This window comes from Pyrgilauda ruficollis, unplaced genomic scaffold (genome assembly GCF_017590135.1).
Source record: "Pyrgilauda ruficollis isolate IOZ18807 unplaced genomic scaffold, ASM1759013v1 scaffold8, whole genome shotgun sequence".
Taxonomy (NCBI): Eukaryota; Metazoa; Chordata; class Aves; order Passeriformes; family Passeridae; genus Pyrgilauda; species Pyrgilauda ruficollis.
In genome coordinates, this window is record NW_024529932.1 from 1,451,411 (window position 1) to 1,467,661 (window position 16,251).

At 39.0% G+C, this 16,251-nt stretch overlaps 1 protein-coding gene across 10 annotated transcripts in view; it reads left to right on the forward strand.

The window, feature by feature from the left end:
* The window catches only part of STARD13 (StAR related lipid transfer domain containing 13), a 287,066-nt gene that overhangs the window by 173,595 nt on the left and 97,220 nt on the right, over positions 1 to 16,251 (forward strand). The gene's annotated exons all lie outside the window — the stretch shown is intronic.

Consider the following 16,251-nt stretch of genomic DNA (forward strand, 5'->3'; position numbering starts at 1 on the left):
TGGTATCTTAGGTGCTGAACTTCGTCTTGTCCGACTGTCTGAGCAGTTACTGGCGCCAGTCCATCTGCTCTGATTGCTACAGGTCAAACCTGCCCATGGTAACCCACAAAAGAAGAATAGATGGTCACCCAATTAAAAAAGAAGCAGAAGTCCAGTGTGACTGGAAGAAGGCAGCTGGGATAACATCCTTTGGAAACAAGTGTGTGTAACTGTCAGGGCATTAGAAAATCTGTCACATATCCTTAAAAATAATTGCTGACTTGGCTTTTCAAGCTGCTTAAGCAGTTATCTAAGCAGTCATTACAAATGTATCGATTTGGCTTTTTCTGAATGTCTGTCTATGGCACTAAAGCTAAATGCAGATTGGCCCCAGAACAAATCCTTTGATCTGTGCACACAATTTAAAATCATCTTCACAATGGCTAATGCAAAGATAAAAACCCTAACCAACTGTACTGATTTTTCCAGATTAAAAAGCAAATCAGTACATAGTTTTGTATTGATCATGGTTTTGTATGGAATCCTGTTTTCAAGAGCACTGGTTTCCAAAGTGGATGTGGTCCTACATGCAGAAAAATGTCACGCCGGAAAAAAAATTCCTGGTGATAAAAGCCACTTTCTGGACAGAAAAAAGGTGTTTGATTCTGCTAACTAGATGCAGGCATGGAGATAACATCATTCACTTTCATATCTGGCAAATATCACAGCAATTGGTGTGAGGTTTTGACCAGCAGCAGTTAAATGGCGTGGCTATTTTTGTGTGTTGCTTTCCAGTAAGATTCTTTAGATCTGTGGCTGTAAAACTCTGGCAGAAGTACAGAATATAGTGATGAAATTTTATTGCCTTTATAAAGAAAACAATGCATAATTCTTTGGCTTAAAAAGATGAAAAAGATAGTTTCTGTGGCAATTAGGAAAATGTAGTTGTTTGCAAGGCAGTCTCAGGAACTAGTTGTGTTTGAAGGATACTGGTCCTCACTGCAGCTCTGATTTCAGGAAGGATATTATGTCATTCTGTGTACCCAGTGTATGGCCTGGATTGAATGGAAAGAAAGGGTAATTTATTTCTCTACAAGTTTATTTGAAAATGTTTTGGGTGCAGTGCTAGTACCAACTTAGTGTTCAAACAGCATTAACCGAGGATGTGGTGGATTAACACACCTCTTCTACCTGTCATGGTGCTGTTTAACCTTCACTCCTGTAACCTGTAATCTGCCTGGGACAGCCAGGGCTGCCAAAGCCAGCCAGTGGTGCTGAGACTTTGGAGAAGCTGCATGGTGGGGAGTTTCAAAGTTGTAACTTTTCTTTCTGCGGCTTGTTGCATGGATGGTCAGTCTGTGGTGAATGACCTCTACTCCCCTTTCACAGCTTTCCAACCTGCTCTGCACAGAGCTGTGGAACTTATATTTGTCTAGTACATTGATCATGTGATGTATGTTACTTTCAGTATAGGAAATATTTATGTATTTTGGGTCACAAAGAATAAATACATAATTTCTTTTATTGATGTAAGCTGGGGACAGGATCCACTGTTGGTCAGGTGTCAGTTGATTAGCAGTAAGGAAATTATGTGTGCAGATAGATGCTGATGTCTGTCTCTTAGCCCATATGTAGGCAGACACACATCTAGTGCAAAACCAAGGCACACTTTTTTCTACAGTGCCCCAAGTGATGACTAATAATTTTGATACAAATAGTTGTATTAGCAATACCAAAAAATCTAAGCTTAGCTAATATTCAGTTTGAAACCTCCAGTTTATGGTCTGGATGAAAAACCTAGGTCCATCAATCCCTCACAAAACCTTCACCAAGTTTTGCTGGGTCAGCATGTCACCCTCTCTGCTTGCTTTGTTCAGGCTGTAAGCAATATGAGGGTACTGGATCAGTCCCCATCCTTTTCCCAGAGGGTACTGGAAAAGTACTCTAAAATGGGTGGAGTTATCAGGCTGTGCTTTTCGAGGTGAATGAGTTTTACCCCATTAACAAATGGGATTCATAACTAGCAGAGTGACACAGAGAAACTTATCAATAATATATTGAAAAGTAGATTAGGAGATGCAAGATGAGAACCAAAACTTGCTTTCAGTCATTCAGTTGAGTAAAGCATGTAAATCATTATTTAGTTGCTTGAATTTGTATATCTTTGAATCATACATTTTAAGGCCATTAAGACAAAGTATTTGAGTATAGCTACCCCAATTCTTGTGTTGTGCCTCTCCAATCTAATAATTTGAATTGTAACATATGTTTAGAAAAAGATCCAGGCTGCATTTTAAGATTGTTGGAATGGTGAATCCTGCCTTGTTAATTACTTTGCTGAAAACAGATCTGCCACATGTTTAAGTGCTAAGCTGCCCTGGGGCTTGAATACCTGCTCTCTGCTGCCTACCCAGTTATTTTTCACTTGCTGGTTTTCAGACTGGAGGCACCTGAAGTAGGATTGTTACATCAGGGAATTTTTTTCCTTAGTGAAAGGAATGTTTTACAGAATTAGAACATATCCAATTTACAATGTATAAAGCAGTCAAACCTTCCATTCCTGGTCAGTAATGCAGTGTGATATCAAGTGTTGCATATACTGCTAGCTTTTCAGTCATTAGCTGCACGTGCTGTTCTAAACTATGCTAATTTACGCTATCATATCGCAATACAGGTTTTCTTCCTCCCTGAAAAACACATTTGCTGAAGACTATTTCCTTTGTATTTTCCTTTGGTGTTAGTTAAAAATAAACTAAATGAGTCATTAGAGGAATTATACTATTTAATCATTTCTAAAAAGAAAATCACCACAAGGGAAATGACAGGAACCAGACTGTTATTTCAATCAGATCATACTTTGAAAGTCCTAAATATTTAGTTCGTGTACACCACCAACTCCTTCAGGCACAATTATGAGGTGGCCTGTGGATGTGAGTGGTAATTATCTGTTTGATATTAAGCAGGTAATTTCAAGATGTGATCTTTTTGAAGATTCTCTTTCCCCCATAAGGCCATATTTCCCCCATAAAGTTTCCACACTGAAGGGGACACATGCCTCAACGTAAAGGAACAGGGTGTAGCATGCTTGGTCTGAGGTATTTATTCAAACTCTGTATGCAGTAACTGTATGAGAATTCATTAGCTATTACTCATGTTTTCTTTAAATAAATAAGGTGGTGACTTTCAAGAATTTATATTACATGAGTCACAAAGTTGTTATTTCTTTTACAGTACATGGCTAAACTCAGTGCAGAACAGAAAATATAAAAAGTAGCTGAAGGTAAAAAGTAATGAAGAATTAAGGCCATACCCTGAAAATGTTAAATTGGACTGTGCAGTACAGGTAGAGTGTAAGTCAAGGTGAATGAAGCCACATCTGCCCCAGCATAGACAGGCTGGTAGAGAAATGTTCCCTTGCATCTACAGTAAAATTAGATTCTTAGCTTGAATGTTCAGTAAGACAATAATATGAAGAAACAAATGAAAATACGACAGATTCCTATTCTCAGTGAGCAAATTCCTGCCCACAGTGTGTAATGTCCTTTGATTTGTCTCAGTTTATGTCCACAGGCAAGAACAGTTGAGGAAAATTGTCCAGTGGAGCGATATTAAATCAGACTTTCAACTTTTCAAGACAAACTCTCCATTCAATGCTCAGCAGATGTTTTATAATCTTACGTGTTGCAATTTCAGTTTTGATCTTGTATGTCTACTATTACCTTTGGTCTCCTGTATTTGTCTGGTTTGAGTGAGTTTGAGAAGGGCAAACAAATGCACTTTTCTGTCTTACAGTCTTCCCTTTGTAATTAGTTCAAGGTGTTTAATTCTTCTATTTTTCTAAGCATGAGTAGGATTTGTGGAAAGTGTTACAGAGTGACTTGGGAAAAATTATGTAATTCAAGTGACTTAAATTTCAATGATTATTGTACCATAAGAGATAATATGCTCTTGTATTCAAAAGGAGAACAGGGAAGTCATGTAGGTAAAAATGTTGCAGTCATATGTTGCATTAAAAAAGCCCACATAAAATTCCTGATATGCACACAGGTGAGGATTACAGGATGGGAAATGGGACACAATTAAAAAATTAAAGACTGTGAGTTTGGTCAGACATACAAAGAGGACAAAATTTCAGGCAACCTGAAGCATAGCCTTTCTTGTGTTCCGGATGCTGACCACTTTACCTGCACATGTTTAAACCTCACTGGCTGAACACAGGAAAGTGAAAGATTAACCAACAAGACTCAGCCTTGGTGGTAATGGTACAAACACCCTCACTTATGTCATCTCTGTGCTGGAGGTCTACTGCCTCTTGAGCCTGTAAGCTGGGAGGTCAGGGCAGAACAGCTTGTAGCCACTTTCCACTTTTCAAGTCCCGGTGCCTCCTCTTGTGGTGCTTCTGTCTACTCTCCAGCCCAGGCACACAGGAGAGGACAGAACTGGAGCTGGGGTTGCCCAGAGCACCAGGAGGAACATCCTTAACTGCAGAGCTGCTTTGCAGACCTCAGCTGGGACATAGTCCACCCCCCTCCACTGTCAGATGTGTGGGGCACGCGTGTGCTCACAGCAGAGGGTTCTTTGGTTGGTTGTTTCATACACTCTTTAAAGTCCCTTAGAAACTGAGACCTTATGTCACCTGAAGCTTCTTCACCCTCTTTCCTTCTTTATACCCTCTTTCCTTAAGTCCTTAGACCTAGACATGAAGAAAATAGAGTTCTTCAATTAAATAATGGGATTTTTTGTTTACATACTTTTACTCTGAAATGGCTGAAGTATTTGTGTGAAACTTTAACACAAAAAATGTGAGCATCCTTAGAGGTATTTATAACCTCAGAGTGCCCTGAGGTGTGTTTATATTAAAAACAATATTGGTGTATAAGAGTGCAGTCCATCTAATTAAAGTTTTAAGAAGTTGTTCTTCATAAACAACAGGACATTTAAAAGGGAGAAACCTTCGCTGGAGCCACTATCTGGCAAAAAGATTCAAATATGTAACTAGAAGTGGCCTGTGTGGTACTGGAGATTGGATTCAATAATAGTGGCTATTTCTGGTCTTAAAGCTTCACAGCCACAAAATGTCAAAAACACTTCAGCTGACACATGCAGGTTGGACACCAAAAAGTAAATCTTGGCTCTTCTTATAAGTTAGGAGACTTTTACTCTCAATTTCACTGAAAACAGGATTTCAGCCAAGGTGAAATCTTAACTTGAGGCTTTCTTGTTTTGAAATTGTGAAATGAACAGCTGTAGTTTTGCTATATATCTTCTGCATTGATCATGGAGGAGACTGAATTTCATATTAACCCCATTGTATGAGTAGAGACAGTAATATTAAAAGACATTTAAGCCAATAAATGCAAGATTTATGCTCAATAAATGAATCACTAGAGAAATAATAATCAGAAAGGAAATTAGTTTAAATTTAGAAGAAGTGATAAGTCACTGTGGCATATAAAATGCTACATAACAGAAGTAAAATGGAAATGACTCACAAAAGTTGAGTAATTAAGAGAATATGTACATAGCATTTTTGTTACTCGGTTTCTTATATCCGTATTTATACAGAAATCCCTGAAAATAAAGTGCAGTATTTGTATCATGAGCACTGTAAATGTTAATTTTAAAAAAATCTGCTCTTTTAGGTTCCAAACAGATACTATTATTTCTTGGCAGTAGATAGTTATGTGCTTTTTATTTTTATTCCTGTGCAAGCTGTGTAGTCATTGATAGCATCTTAGCCTCACACATTTTTTTTTGTCTTACTCCTATCATATGATATTCTCAGACGTTTAATTGCACTTAAACAAATATATGAGCTGTTTCATATAGGGCATCACATATGTTTGGCGTAGTGCCTAAGGGACTGAGCAAACAGGACCCTTGTTACTAGGTTATCAAACAATTGTTGGTAGTTGAGTTTGTTGCACCTTTTAATACCTGCTTTTGAGGGTAAAATGATGAATTACACGTCCTGTGAGCTTGATCCAGTATATACTAGTTGTGTCATTTCTTATTAATACTCATGTTGTAGATACATAAATGTGAGCAAGTGAGAAACCCCTCATCTTTGTGCCTTGTGGTGCACTTTTTGCTTAAAAATCTGAGGAGTTTTCCCCTTTCAGATTGAGTTTAATGGGTCAGAGAAGAACTCCATAACATGGTAGGAGAGAGGAGGGCTCAAGCACCTTGAGCTGGACTATTTAGAAGCCGTTGAAGAGTAGACAGTATGATTCAGAGGGCTTGGGAGTATTATGGCTTAGCTGAAAAGGATGTGTGTGACTCAGTTTGAAAATATCTTGTGGGTTTTTGCTTCTCGTTTGTTACAGGACCGAGTTTAATTCAACGGGGAGAAAACAATCACTCCATAGCAGTTCAGAACACATGGGATTTTGACTAATACAGACAGAGATGAACAAAAGTTTCTGTCCTTGTGATAAGTTAGGTAAACTTGACAAAGTAACTCGGTTTAAAATAATGGGCTGTGCAGTACATCTTAAGTAAATACCATCTGCCAGGCATGGAAACTGCCTGCCTGGAACATACCAGATGTTTTGCTTTCCAATCAAAGCCCTTTGCCAAAGAAGGACTCAGCCCTGCTACTTACTCAGATGAACCTTCCCCTGTGCTAAAGGAGCAAAATAATACATCCTAATAATGTCAACTGGTATTGTTTTAATGAGCTGGATGTTACAGACCTTTGGCAATAGTTGTACTCTCTTTTAATTGGATTGTGGTTGGAGGAAGGTCTGTTTGTGTGAGCAAAGTTTTCAGGATTTGGTACCAAAATCTCTGTATATTTATTGTCATCTCTTTCCTTTAGTTCCAATGGCCTAGAGGGTATCTGATTTTTTTCCCCCTTAATGTGTCACTAGTGTCTTTCATGGTTTGTTTATTTTATTGATTTTGCCGTGCTTGTTTCTAGTCCTCCACCACTTGAATGGTTTAGGAATATGGATAAAAGCAGTAAATTCAAATCAAAATCTCTAATTTAATTCTAGTTTTTATCCTCTTTAGTCACAAACACACACCCACTGGCATCCAGCACCCACCAGACCTGCCATTTTCTGGGAGATTTCTCAGCTTCCTTCCTGCAATCATTTGAAGGAAAATACAGCACCCTCAGCTTTAAGAAAAGGCAACACAGTTCTTGCTGCTGAATGGGTTGGGAAGTGAGGATGGTGGTACAGTTTTTACTCCTGTGTAACACTTCTCTGCAAGGAACTGCTGCTTCTCCAAACCCCCCAGTACATGCTGAACCATGTGGTTTTTCCCTAGATCTCTGACAACTCTTCCCCCTTACTTAATGCATGTACCCTTTGGGCCAATTACTTCAATGTCCATTTATCCACATTATTATCCAGAAACTCCTGCTTGTAGATATCAGGTGTTAACACATCATGTTCCTGTGTTGGTACAGCAGTAAAATGTCCCTCTGAATCTGAGTGGGCATATCTGTGCTGCTAAATAAAAGAGATGGGATGTGAGCTTGAAGTACATCCTGGGCTGCTGAGCAGATTCTCTGGCTCTGTTTTGGGCTTCTCCAGCTGGCTCAGCTCAGACTAAGCCTCAGAGAGGACTAGTCATAGGTGGTGAGGACATGAGCTGAGTGATGCCACTTGACCAAAAAACAAGAATCAGTCTGTGTTCCATTTGGCAGTGTAATTGTAGCCCCTCTTGCTGCTGCCACAGAAGGTGCAAAATGAGGAAAAACATTGCTCACAAGGTCTAAAGATCCAGTATTAAAGTTTCTGTAGCATTATCCCCCAAAAGAGGCAATACAGTTTTTAATGCTTGATGTTTCTGATGAAAATATGCAAAAGTAAATGTATCCTGTCATGGAGTGCCTTTTCATTCCTGCAAAAATGCAGAAATAAATTCTGTTAAAAAGCCAAGTACTTAAGTAATTTTTATTATATCATACTGTGAAATAGACAGTTCATATTAGGTAACCACAACCCCATCCTTCTTCTTTTGAAATCTGCGTAAGGTCAGAACTTGCAAAAACCATTCTAAATAATTAGATCATATTGCTGATCCCAATAACTGCAGCATCATCAATTGTCCTTCCAAAGGATCCAGGATTTGAAAAGGGACCAAAGACGTTAAGATGACTCTAGATTTGAGGAGGAAGCAGTATGTCTGACAACACTCAGATGGCACAAGGGTGCCATCTTTCACTCGTGTGAAAGGCACAGTCCTTTTCCATCATTTCGGCTTCAGGAAGCACAGAATGTTTTATTTTCCCTAGTCCCCAACTGATATGGGAGTGGGAGTCTGGACAGGACAAGACTCTCAAAGCCACACAATGTGGCTTTTTCATAATATATTTGGCTAACTTTAATGTTCTGCAGGATGAATCTAAGTTTTGTGTCTTTAATTGCATCTGATGGCAGCAGCTGAATATCTAATCATTTTGTAACTTCAGAGGTAATGGCTTTCTCTTCCTGCAAACATTTATCTGAAAGGGATAATGTAAAATCCAAAAGCTAGTGCTTGGCACAGAGGGTGAGGCAGTAAGTCCTTGGCTTTACATTTTTTTCCTTTTTCTTTTAATTTTTTCAGCTATATCTATATGTATTTCTGAGGACATTTTAAAACTGCCATCCTGTCAGCTTCACTTCGTTAAAAGTGTGGCAGTCTGCCTAGGTCTTATCCAGAGTTAAGGAGTTTCTTGTCTCTTAAATTCAGCAATATCTGTCTTAAAAGTTCCTTCCAAATCAACAGACTGAGATATCAGAATACTTTTTCCAAAACTTTATCATTCGAACTGCTGATTCTGCATTAAAACCCCTTGCCAAAACCTGAGCCATGGTAGCAAAAGCTGCATTTCATACTACTGCCTGAGTGCTGTAGCCTGGATCAAATAATACAGGCACTGATTCAAGGCCAGGATTGCTTTGTCTTCATCCAGTGCTTCATGCTGAAAGCTGGAGCTGTTTTCATTGTGGTGATGGCTGATCAGACGTGGCATCAGTGGTGCTACCTGGGGAGATGTGTGGCTGCAGTTCAGCCCTGAGGCCATCCCTCCCCAGCAGCTCACAGCTCTGACATCCTCCTTGAAAGGCCGTGGGTGCCAGCAACAGGCAAAGGGGTGTCCTTGCACATGGGGCAATTGTCAGTTCAGACTAAGAAAGTTCTGTTTACCAGCAGCTTCTGAAGGAAGGAAGAGATTTCCGGTGACATTTTAATTCCCTTTTATGCGGAGCTATTTTTAGACAGTGCTGCTGCCAGTCATATCAAATTCTTTGTGTCTTTTGAATTTTCACTGAACTGCATAATAAGCGTTTCAGCTCCCTGATGCATAATGGCAGTGTTATTTGCTGAAAGTCTTATTATTTCGAGTGGCCTCTTATCTGAAGATCAATTCATTAGTTCTGGCCTCTGAAGTTTAAAAGGAAACAATTGCAATTGCTGAAGAAAAAATTAAATTACATTTTGTTTCAGTAATACTTATTTTCTCTAATGTTGGGTACTGAAAGCCTATTTTAAGGCTGACAAAGCAGATGATCCATATTTCAGGGCCATAATCTGACCTCTGACATCGACAGCTTGTCAAGATGGGTGAGAGAACTGGACTACAACTGAGGGAAATTTAGTCCCTTTTCTGTTATTTGGCTTATCTTTCTAGTTGGAGAGTGCAAACCAGTTTCCGCCAGTTTCCAGATGCTCATGGAAAGACACCAGCAATGAGAACTGCAAGGAGAGATCATTTAGGTTGCTCAGCTAAGTTTACTCAGCTCAGTAATTATATGTCACTCAGAAGTGTTTCAGACCTTTGAAGTTGCATTGTTCTAGAAAGTTGTGTTTGGGACCATTTCTGTAGAAGACTTTGGTTAAGAAAGTTGCTGTATTGCTGCTGGACTCTCATTGGGCATGGAGCCTAAAAGTGGTTGTACAAGCAGGAAAACAATTTTCATCTGCTACCAGGTGAAAACTGTGGTCTAAAGTCCTGGAAAATCCCCCATCTTACATCTTCAGTGAGGATCAGTACAAAGCTGTCGGCATTTTCATGGTAGCTCTGCAGAGCCACTGACTCCCACACTGACAAGGATTTTTACAGCTCCATGGTGCCTGTGAATGTTTCTAAGAACAGAAAATTTTCAAAAAAACTGCTAAGACCAATAGAGAGAGCTTTTAAAATGCAATCTGAATATATATAGTACACAGAATTTTAAGGATAAGGACACAAGTAGGTGCGTGAGTAGCTTTTCTTGTTCAGCAAAACATTTCTGTTACCAGAATGCTTTCTTCTTCCTGAGCACCTGAAGCTGACAGTTAAAAATTTTCTGGTTGAAAGTATAACTTGCTTTTTAGAAAACCTATGAAAACCCAAAACTGTAGAATAATTGTCTTAAGTAATTCAATAGACATACCCACAATCCATTTAAAGTGAATCAAAAAAGTGCCACTCATTTTTTAAAGTATCCCTTATTGACTCTGTAGCAGCTGGAAAACTATAGCAAGTTTTAATTATCTTCAGAAAACAGAAAGCTCCCACCAACACATGCTGGTTTTTATCAGCAGCTGTTGTATGCTGACGTACTCTTTCAGCATATATGGGGCTCAGCTGTCCTAAACAATCATTGTAAAATATAAAATAGATTTATAGTGATGTTAATTTCTTGTTAGATATTTAACTACTGATGTAATTCATACTGAATTTAGGTCTGTTTCTTTGTTTAAGTTATAAGAAAATTATTTAAAACCAGGATTAATATTTAAGAGATGGAAATAGCTTGTACCAGGAGTTTAAAATATTGAACTGTGGTGCATTTTTAACAATCCCCTAAAAATAATCAGATTGCCTGTTGTCATGGTTTGAGCATTTGTGTAAGTGTAAAATTTGACTTCCTGCCTTTGAGTAACAATTACTGCAACTTTATAGCAATGAAAAGTAACAAATTAATTTGCTAATTTAAGCAAAAAACTTTACATGTCATTCTTTTATTAGTGGAAGTGGACATCTTTATAGCAGTGGCAGTTGTCAAATCAGATGCTGCAATATTTTTTATTGCATGATTTAGCAGAATTTGTTTTTTTAATGGCACTAGTGTACTCTTCAGTCTGAGATACCAATAAATACATATGACATTTATGCTTCAGAAATGTTTAGAAAGACACATAGATATGGTAGATTTTTTTTTCAATGTATCTTTGGCCTGCATCTTCTTTAAAATGGGGAATTTGTGATTAGCTTGATTTTCCATTACCCTATATTCTCTGTGATCTATTTTAATTTTGCACTGAAAAAGTACAAAATATGTCAGTCAATCTGTAAAATGCCTTGTTGGCACCAAGGTAATTTTAGACCATTTCTTGTTCACATGAGAGACTGACAGAGATTTTATGGTTTCCATTCTGAGGCTTAACCTGGAGGGAAATGTTACCTTCAGCAGACTGGACTCTTGACATTTTAAGTCCTTTAATATGGATTAAAAATATGCATGAGACTCCACATAGTTCTATTTCACTGAAATTACTATTGACTTTAGGACTTGAGTTTTCACCCAGTCTGTTTTTAATCAAACTGCAATCTACTAAATACAGTTCAGGTTCTAGTTTTAAGTAGGATTCAGGTGACACTCACTCAGGCTGTGTCCATATGGATACACAACAGCTTCACACCAGCTGGGTAAGGCACAATATTCCTTTGCTGTCTTAGAGACCCAGAGTTCAGATTCCCCAGCAGAGAAAGACACTGTTCTGAAACAAAATATCTCAAGTTTGCATAAAAATAATACATGCAGGAGCATCACAGTAGCACCACTAAGTGGAAGAAATAATCCTGGTTGAAGTCTCACCTTTAGAAACCATGATTTCATATTTGATGTCTGCTTCACTGAAACATCCTAAAACTTCAATGTACAAGAACTGCCCAGGCAACAAGAGAACTTTACAGAATCACAGAATAATTTAGGTTGGAAGAGAGACATTGAGAGGTTGTCCAGTCCAGCTCCTGCTCAGAGCAGAGACAGCTGGATCAGGTTGCTTGGGACCTTGTCAGGTTTAGTTCTGAGTTCTCCAAGGACTGATATGCAACGTGTGCTCTGGGGAACTTCTGATATTATGTGTTATTCACCACCTTCATGGTGAATTTTCTTTTCTCTTAGGTCTAATTTGATTTAAAATTCTGCAACCTTGTTTCTGTTACCTTTCATCCTACAGTTGTGTACCTCTAAAAAGACCCTGGCTTCACTTTCCTGTTAAATAGATGAAGCCATCGGTTATCTCTCCTAGCCTTTTCTTCTTAAACTTAACAAACCCAGCTCTGCTAGTCTTTCTGTGTCAAGTGGTTCAGCCCTCTGCAGGGTTTGGTGTGATATATCCATGATATCCTTGTGCTGAGGAACCCCAGAATGAATGGAGTAGCCTGTAGTTTCACAAGTGCGGATAACAAAAAAGCAGTCATGTAGCTTAATCTGTCGGCTACATTCTTCCTAATGCACTAGCCTAGTGTGAGGGTGGTATCATTGGCCAAAAGAGCAAATTTATGTTCAATTTGTTTCCAACAGAGCCCTGAAGGACTTTTCTGCAAGGGCTGTTAGTCCAGTTAGCCCCAGTCTGTCTGGTTGCAGAGGGTTATTCCATCCCAGCTGCAGGACTTTTGTGGAATGTGTGAAGTTCCTGTCAGCCAATTCCACCAGCCTGTAAAGGTCACCTTGAAGAGCAGCTCTCCAGCATCTCAACCACTCCTCCATGGTCTGGTATCATCCACAAATTTCCTGAGAGTGCATTCCATCATCCAGGTTGTTATTAAAGACATTAAACAATATCAGCCCAGTGTCATTGCCTCAGGGATGCCAATAGTAACCAACAACCAGACTTTGTATTGCTTTGTATTGCTTGGTATTGGACTTGGTATTGCTGAGTACAAACTGTGAGACCAGCAATCCAGTCATTTGTCTCAATTACATTTGTCATCCACGTAATCTATCATTCACTTACCTGGTTTGGCTGTAAGGATGAGGTGGGAGATGGAGTTAAAGACAAGACTCCTTGTTCTGTCTCCTTGCCTAACTAGTCCCTAACTAGTCCTTAACAGCCCATGGCTTATGGTGTGTCTGTGAATGATCCAAGTTCAAGATTTTACCCTATGGCATAAGCAACAGTAAACCTTTCTCACTTGTAACTTCTGTCAGCTTCAATTTTATATAAATTAATAACTATATGTCAGCACAGATAATTGAACCAGGACCTCCAGTTTCATTGATCTGTGCCATAAGCACTATGCTGCAAAGTCAGTCTCAGTAGACCTTCCAGTTCTGTAGGAAACGTGGTCTAGGATCCATAATTCATTGAATGAAACTAACCTGTAGTTCTGTAGTCTTTAAAAAGAAAATAGGATGAAAGCAGAGAAAAATAAACTGACTTTGTTGATTTGTTTATTTGTGATTTGTCTTGGTGAGCTGTTAATGTGTAGTCATTCAAGTCCAATGAGTTGATGCCATTTGAATTAAGTTGTTTTATCCCAGCCTGAGGAGCTGCAGATTAGTCTAAGAAAATTTGGAGCAAAGAAGAGATACAGGGTGAGATAAGAGAGGAGCAGCAGGTCTGCTCCACCCTTCCCAGTATCTTTATTTCCAATGTACAGATTGAGGTGAGGCCACATCTGCAGAGCAACTGAACAAGCCACAACAGAGATAAACTATAAAGCAAATGAGGGGTGAGGAGACAGACAAGGTAGGCAGGTCAGTGTTGTCACTAATGCAGGAGATAGAGGAGTCCACCAAAAATACCCAGTGATGCTGAATCAGAAGTTGTTTTTCACCCTGGCTTCTGAGTCTTAGTCTTGCCCCAGGCAATGGATAGCTGTATTTAAACTGCCATTATCCATCCAGGATTACAAATATGACTCAGGTAAAGGAGGGCAAGTAAATGCAGGTCTACTGCAGGGATGTACACATAAGAAAATGAATCTACACAGGTTTTTAGTCCTACGAAGACAGAAGAGTTTGGAGCTAAAAATAGACATCTAGTTGTTATTATTATCTACTTTTTTATATCATCTGTCCCAAGTCCTATCAATAGAGGAAAATAAACATCGCCAAAAACAAGCATATTTAAAAAATTGCTTACTCTTTCTAGAAAACATTTAAAAGGCCAAAGACTTATCACAGATATCTTTATATGATCAGAGTAACTGGACTGTAGGAACTAGCTTAGCCAGATAAGTAGTTTTATTGGCTTTAATAATAAAGTAAATCACTCATTAAAAAAAAAAAGGCACACCTCTGAAGTATTGGTTTTAAAATATTTTGACCTTAAAAAGCCTGAAGGACTTTAGATTATCAGGAGTCCACTGTGATTCTGTATCTGGAAAACCTAGAAAACTTTGCTAGTCTCTTCTTAATTGGTATGTTTTGTACCACATCAAAAACTGTAAAAAGTTCCCACTGGCTAGCAGAAATAATTAAGCTTACCAATTTTTATAAATGGTGCTTTTGAAGTAAAGCATGACCTTACAGATGCAGTTTTTGAATCTCCCTGACCCTCCTCCTCAGACCATTTGAAACCTGTGAGGTAAGCAGAAGTGACAGGTGTTCAGCAGCCTTAGAAAACTCTGGTGGCATCTCTGTAAATCGGAATCTGTAGCTGCTACTGCAATTTGAAGATCAGAAGATGGACACAGCAAAGCTCAGAGATTTTGATGGAGTACAGGTGGCAGCAGATCAGTGAAACCAGAGTTGCAGTTCCAGAGTCCCCAGCACTGTGTTCAAGTACACTAGATCACACTGCCTTGCCAGAATAGAAAGACACACAAAAGGCATACTGGCACTAAAATACTACTATACTAATAAATACTAAAATTTATTTCATGGGCTGCCTTTCACCTACAGCACTTTCCAAAGGAATTGGCAAGGGTAGAGGCATGGCAGTAGCAAGATGACAGATGTGGCACCAGTGAGGTGCATAACACCTCTGCACATCAGGGAGAAGGTATCAGTCATGGCCAGTAGCTGGCATGGAGCACCCTGGGGGAAACCTTACCTTGTATAAAAACTACACCACATAACACCTCTTATAACTGAACTGAAACCCTAACCTAAATTACCTCCACTGAAGGAAGACCTAAATGAAATTCCTTGTGCTGGCAACAGTATGGGTTGGAGTCTCGGAGTGAGTGGGGAAAGGCCTGGGGTTTGTTTCTGTAGCATTGGCTGTAACCTGTGTTGGGCTGGAGAAGTGAGCAGCTCACTGCTCAGCCCCAGCTCTGGGCAGTGTCAGTGGACATGTAATCCAGCTGAAATGCACATTCTTGCCCAAAGGGCTGGTTTTGGTCCCTGCCACTTCCCTCCTTTGGATCGAGGCTGGGAAAAGTGTGATTACAGGATGGCTTGTTCAGATTGTTGGCCCAAAAGATTGGGCTTGTGTGGTTTTGTAACAAAGTCGGTGGTAAGAATGTAGTAAGGAATGGGACAGCTCTGTTTAATGTCAATCAGAAGTATTACTGAATTAAAAGCAAAGACTGTAGCTGCACAAGCAATGCAGAGAAAGGCAAAAAAGCAGCTGGGTGTATTGGATTTGTTTGCACATTTCTAATGTGTCCTTATGTCAAAACTCAGCAGAATGATATTAAATAGACATTTCAGAGTATCTTAGCTGGAAATCTAATTAAAATATGGCAAGGTTATGCACAGAACATATTTTAAATTGTTGTTCACATTTGTTTACAAGAATCCTGGATAAAACCCCCTTTCCCCTTGCCTGGATTGTACTGCCTTTGTTATCTGTGGTCCACTGATATTTGCAACTCTCTTGATTACTATTGGAAAGCAGTTATTAAACAGGGTGTTTCATTCTTAACAAAAGTTCCCTAGAAACTGGCAGGGCTAAAGGATTTAAAGGTCTCATTCTGAAATGCAGATCATATCTTTTTATTAAGAATTTCTTTGTGGATATTGGAAATGTAAAGTTGACATTTCAAGAGAGATCAGCACAAGCAAAGCACACAGTGCTTAGGAAGAGAAAAGCCAGATTCTTCTGGCATTATTCATAAAGAGAAATATTGGGACCTCATGTGAATCAGCAGGTAGGAGGCTGCAATGTGCCAGCAATATCATAGTGCTCTTTGAGCATGTTTGGGAAATGCAGAGGTTTAGAACAGGTCTAAGCTCTTTATTTAATTGCTTATCTATCTACTACTATGATTTTTCTCCTCTATTTGCTTTACTTTCTTGCCTTATCACTCTCTACCATAAGAAATAACAACACAGATTTTGGCCCTATGTTTTGCATCTGCCTACAGAGATAACTTTCCATAACTGCCATTTT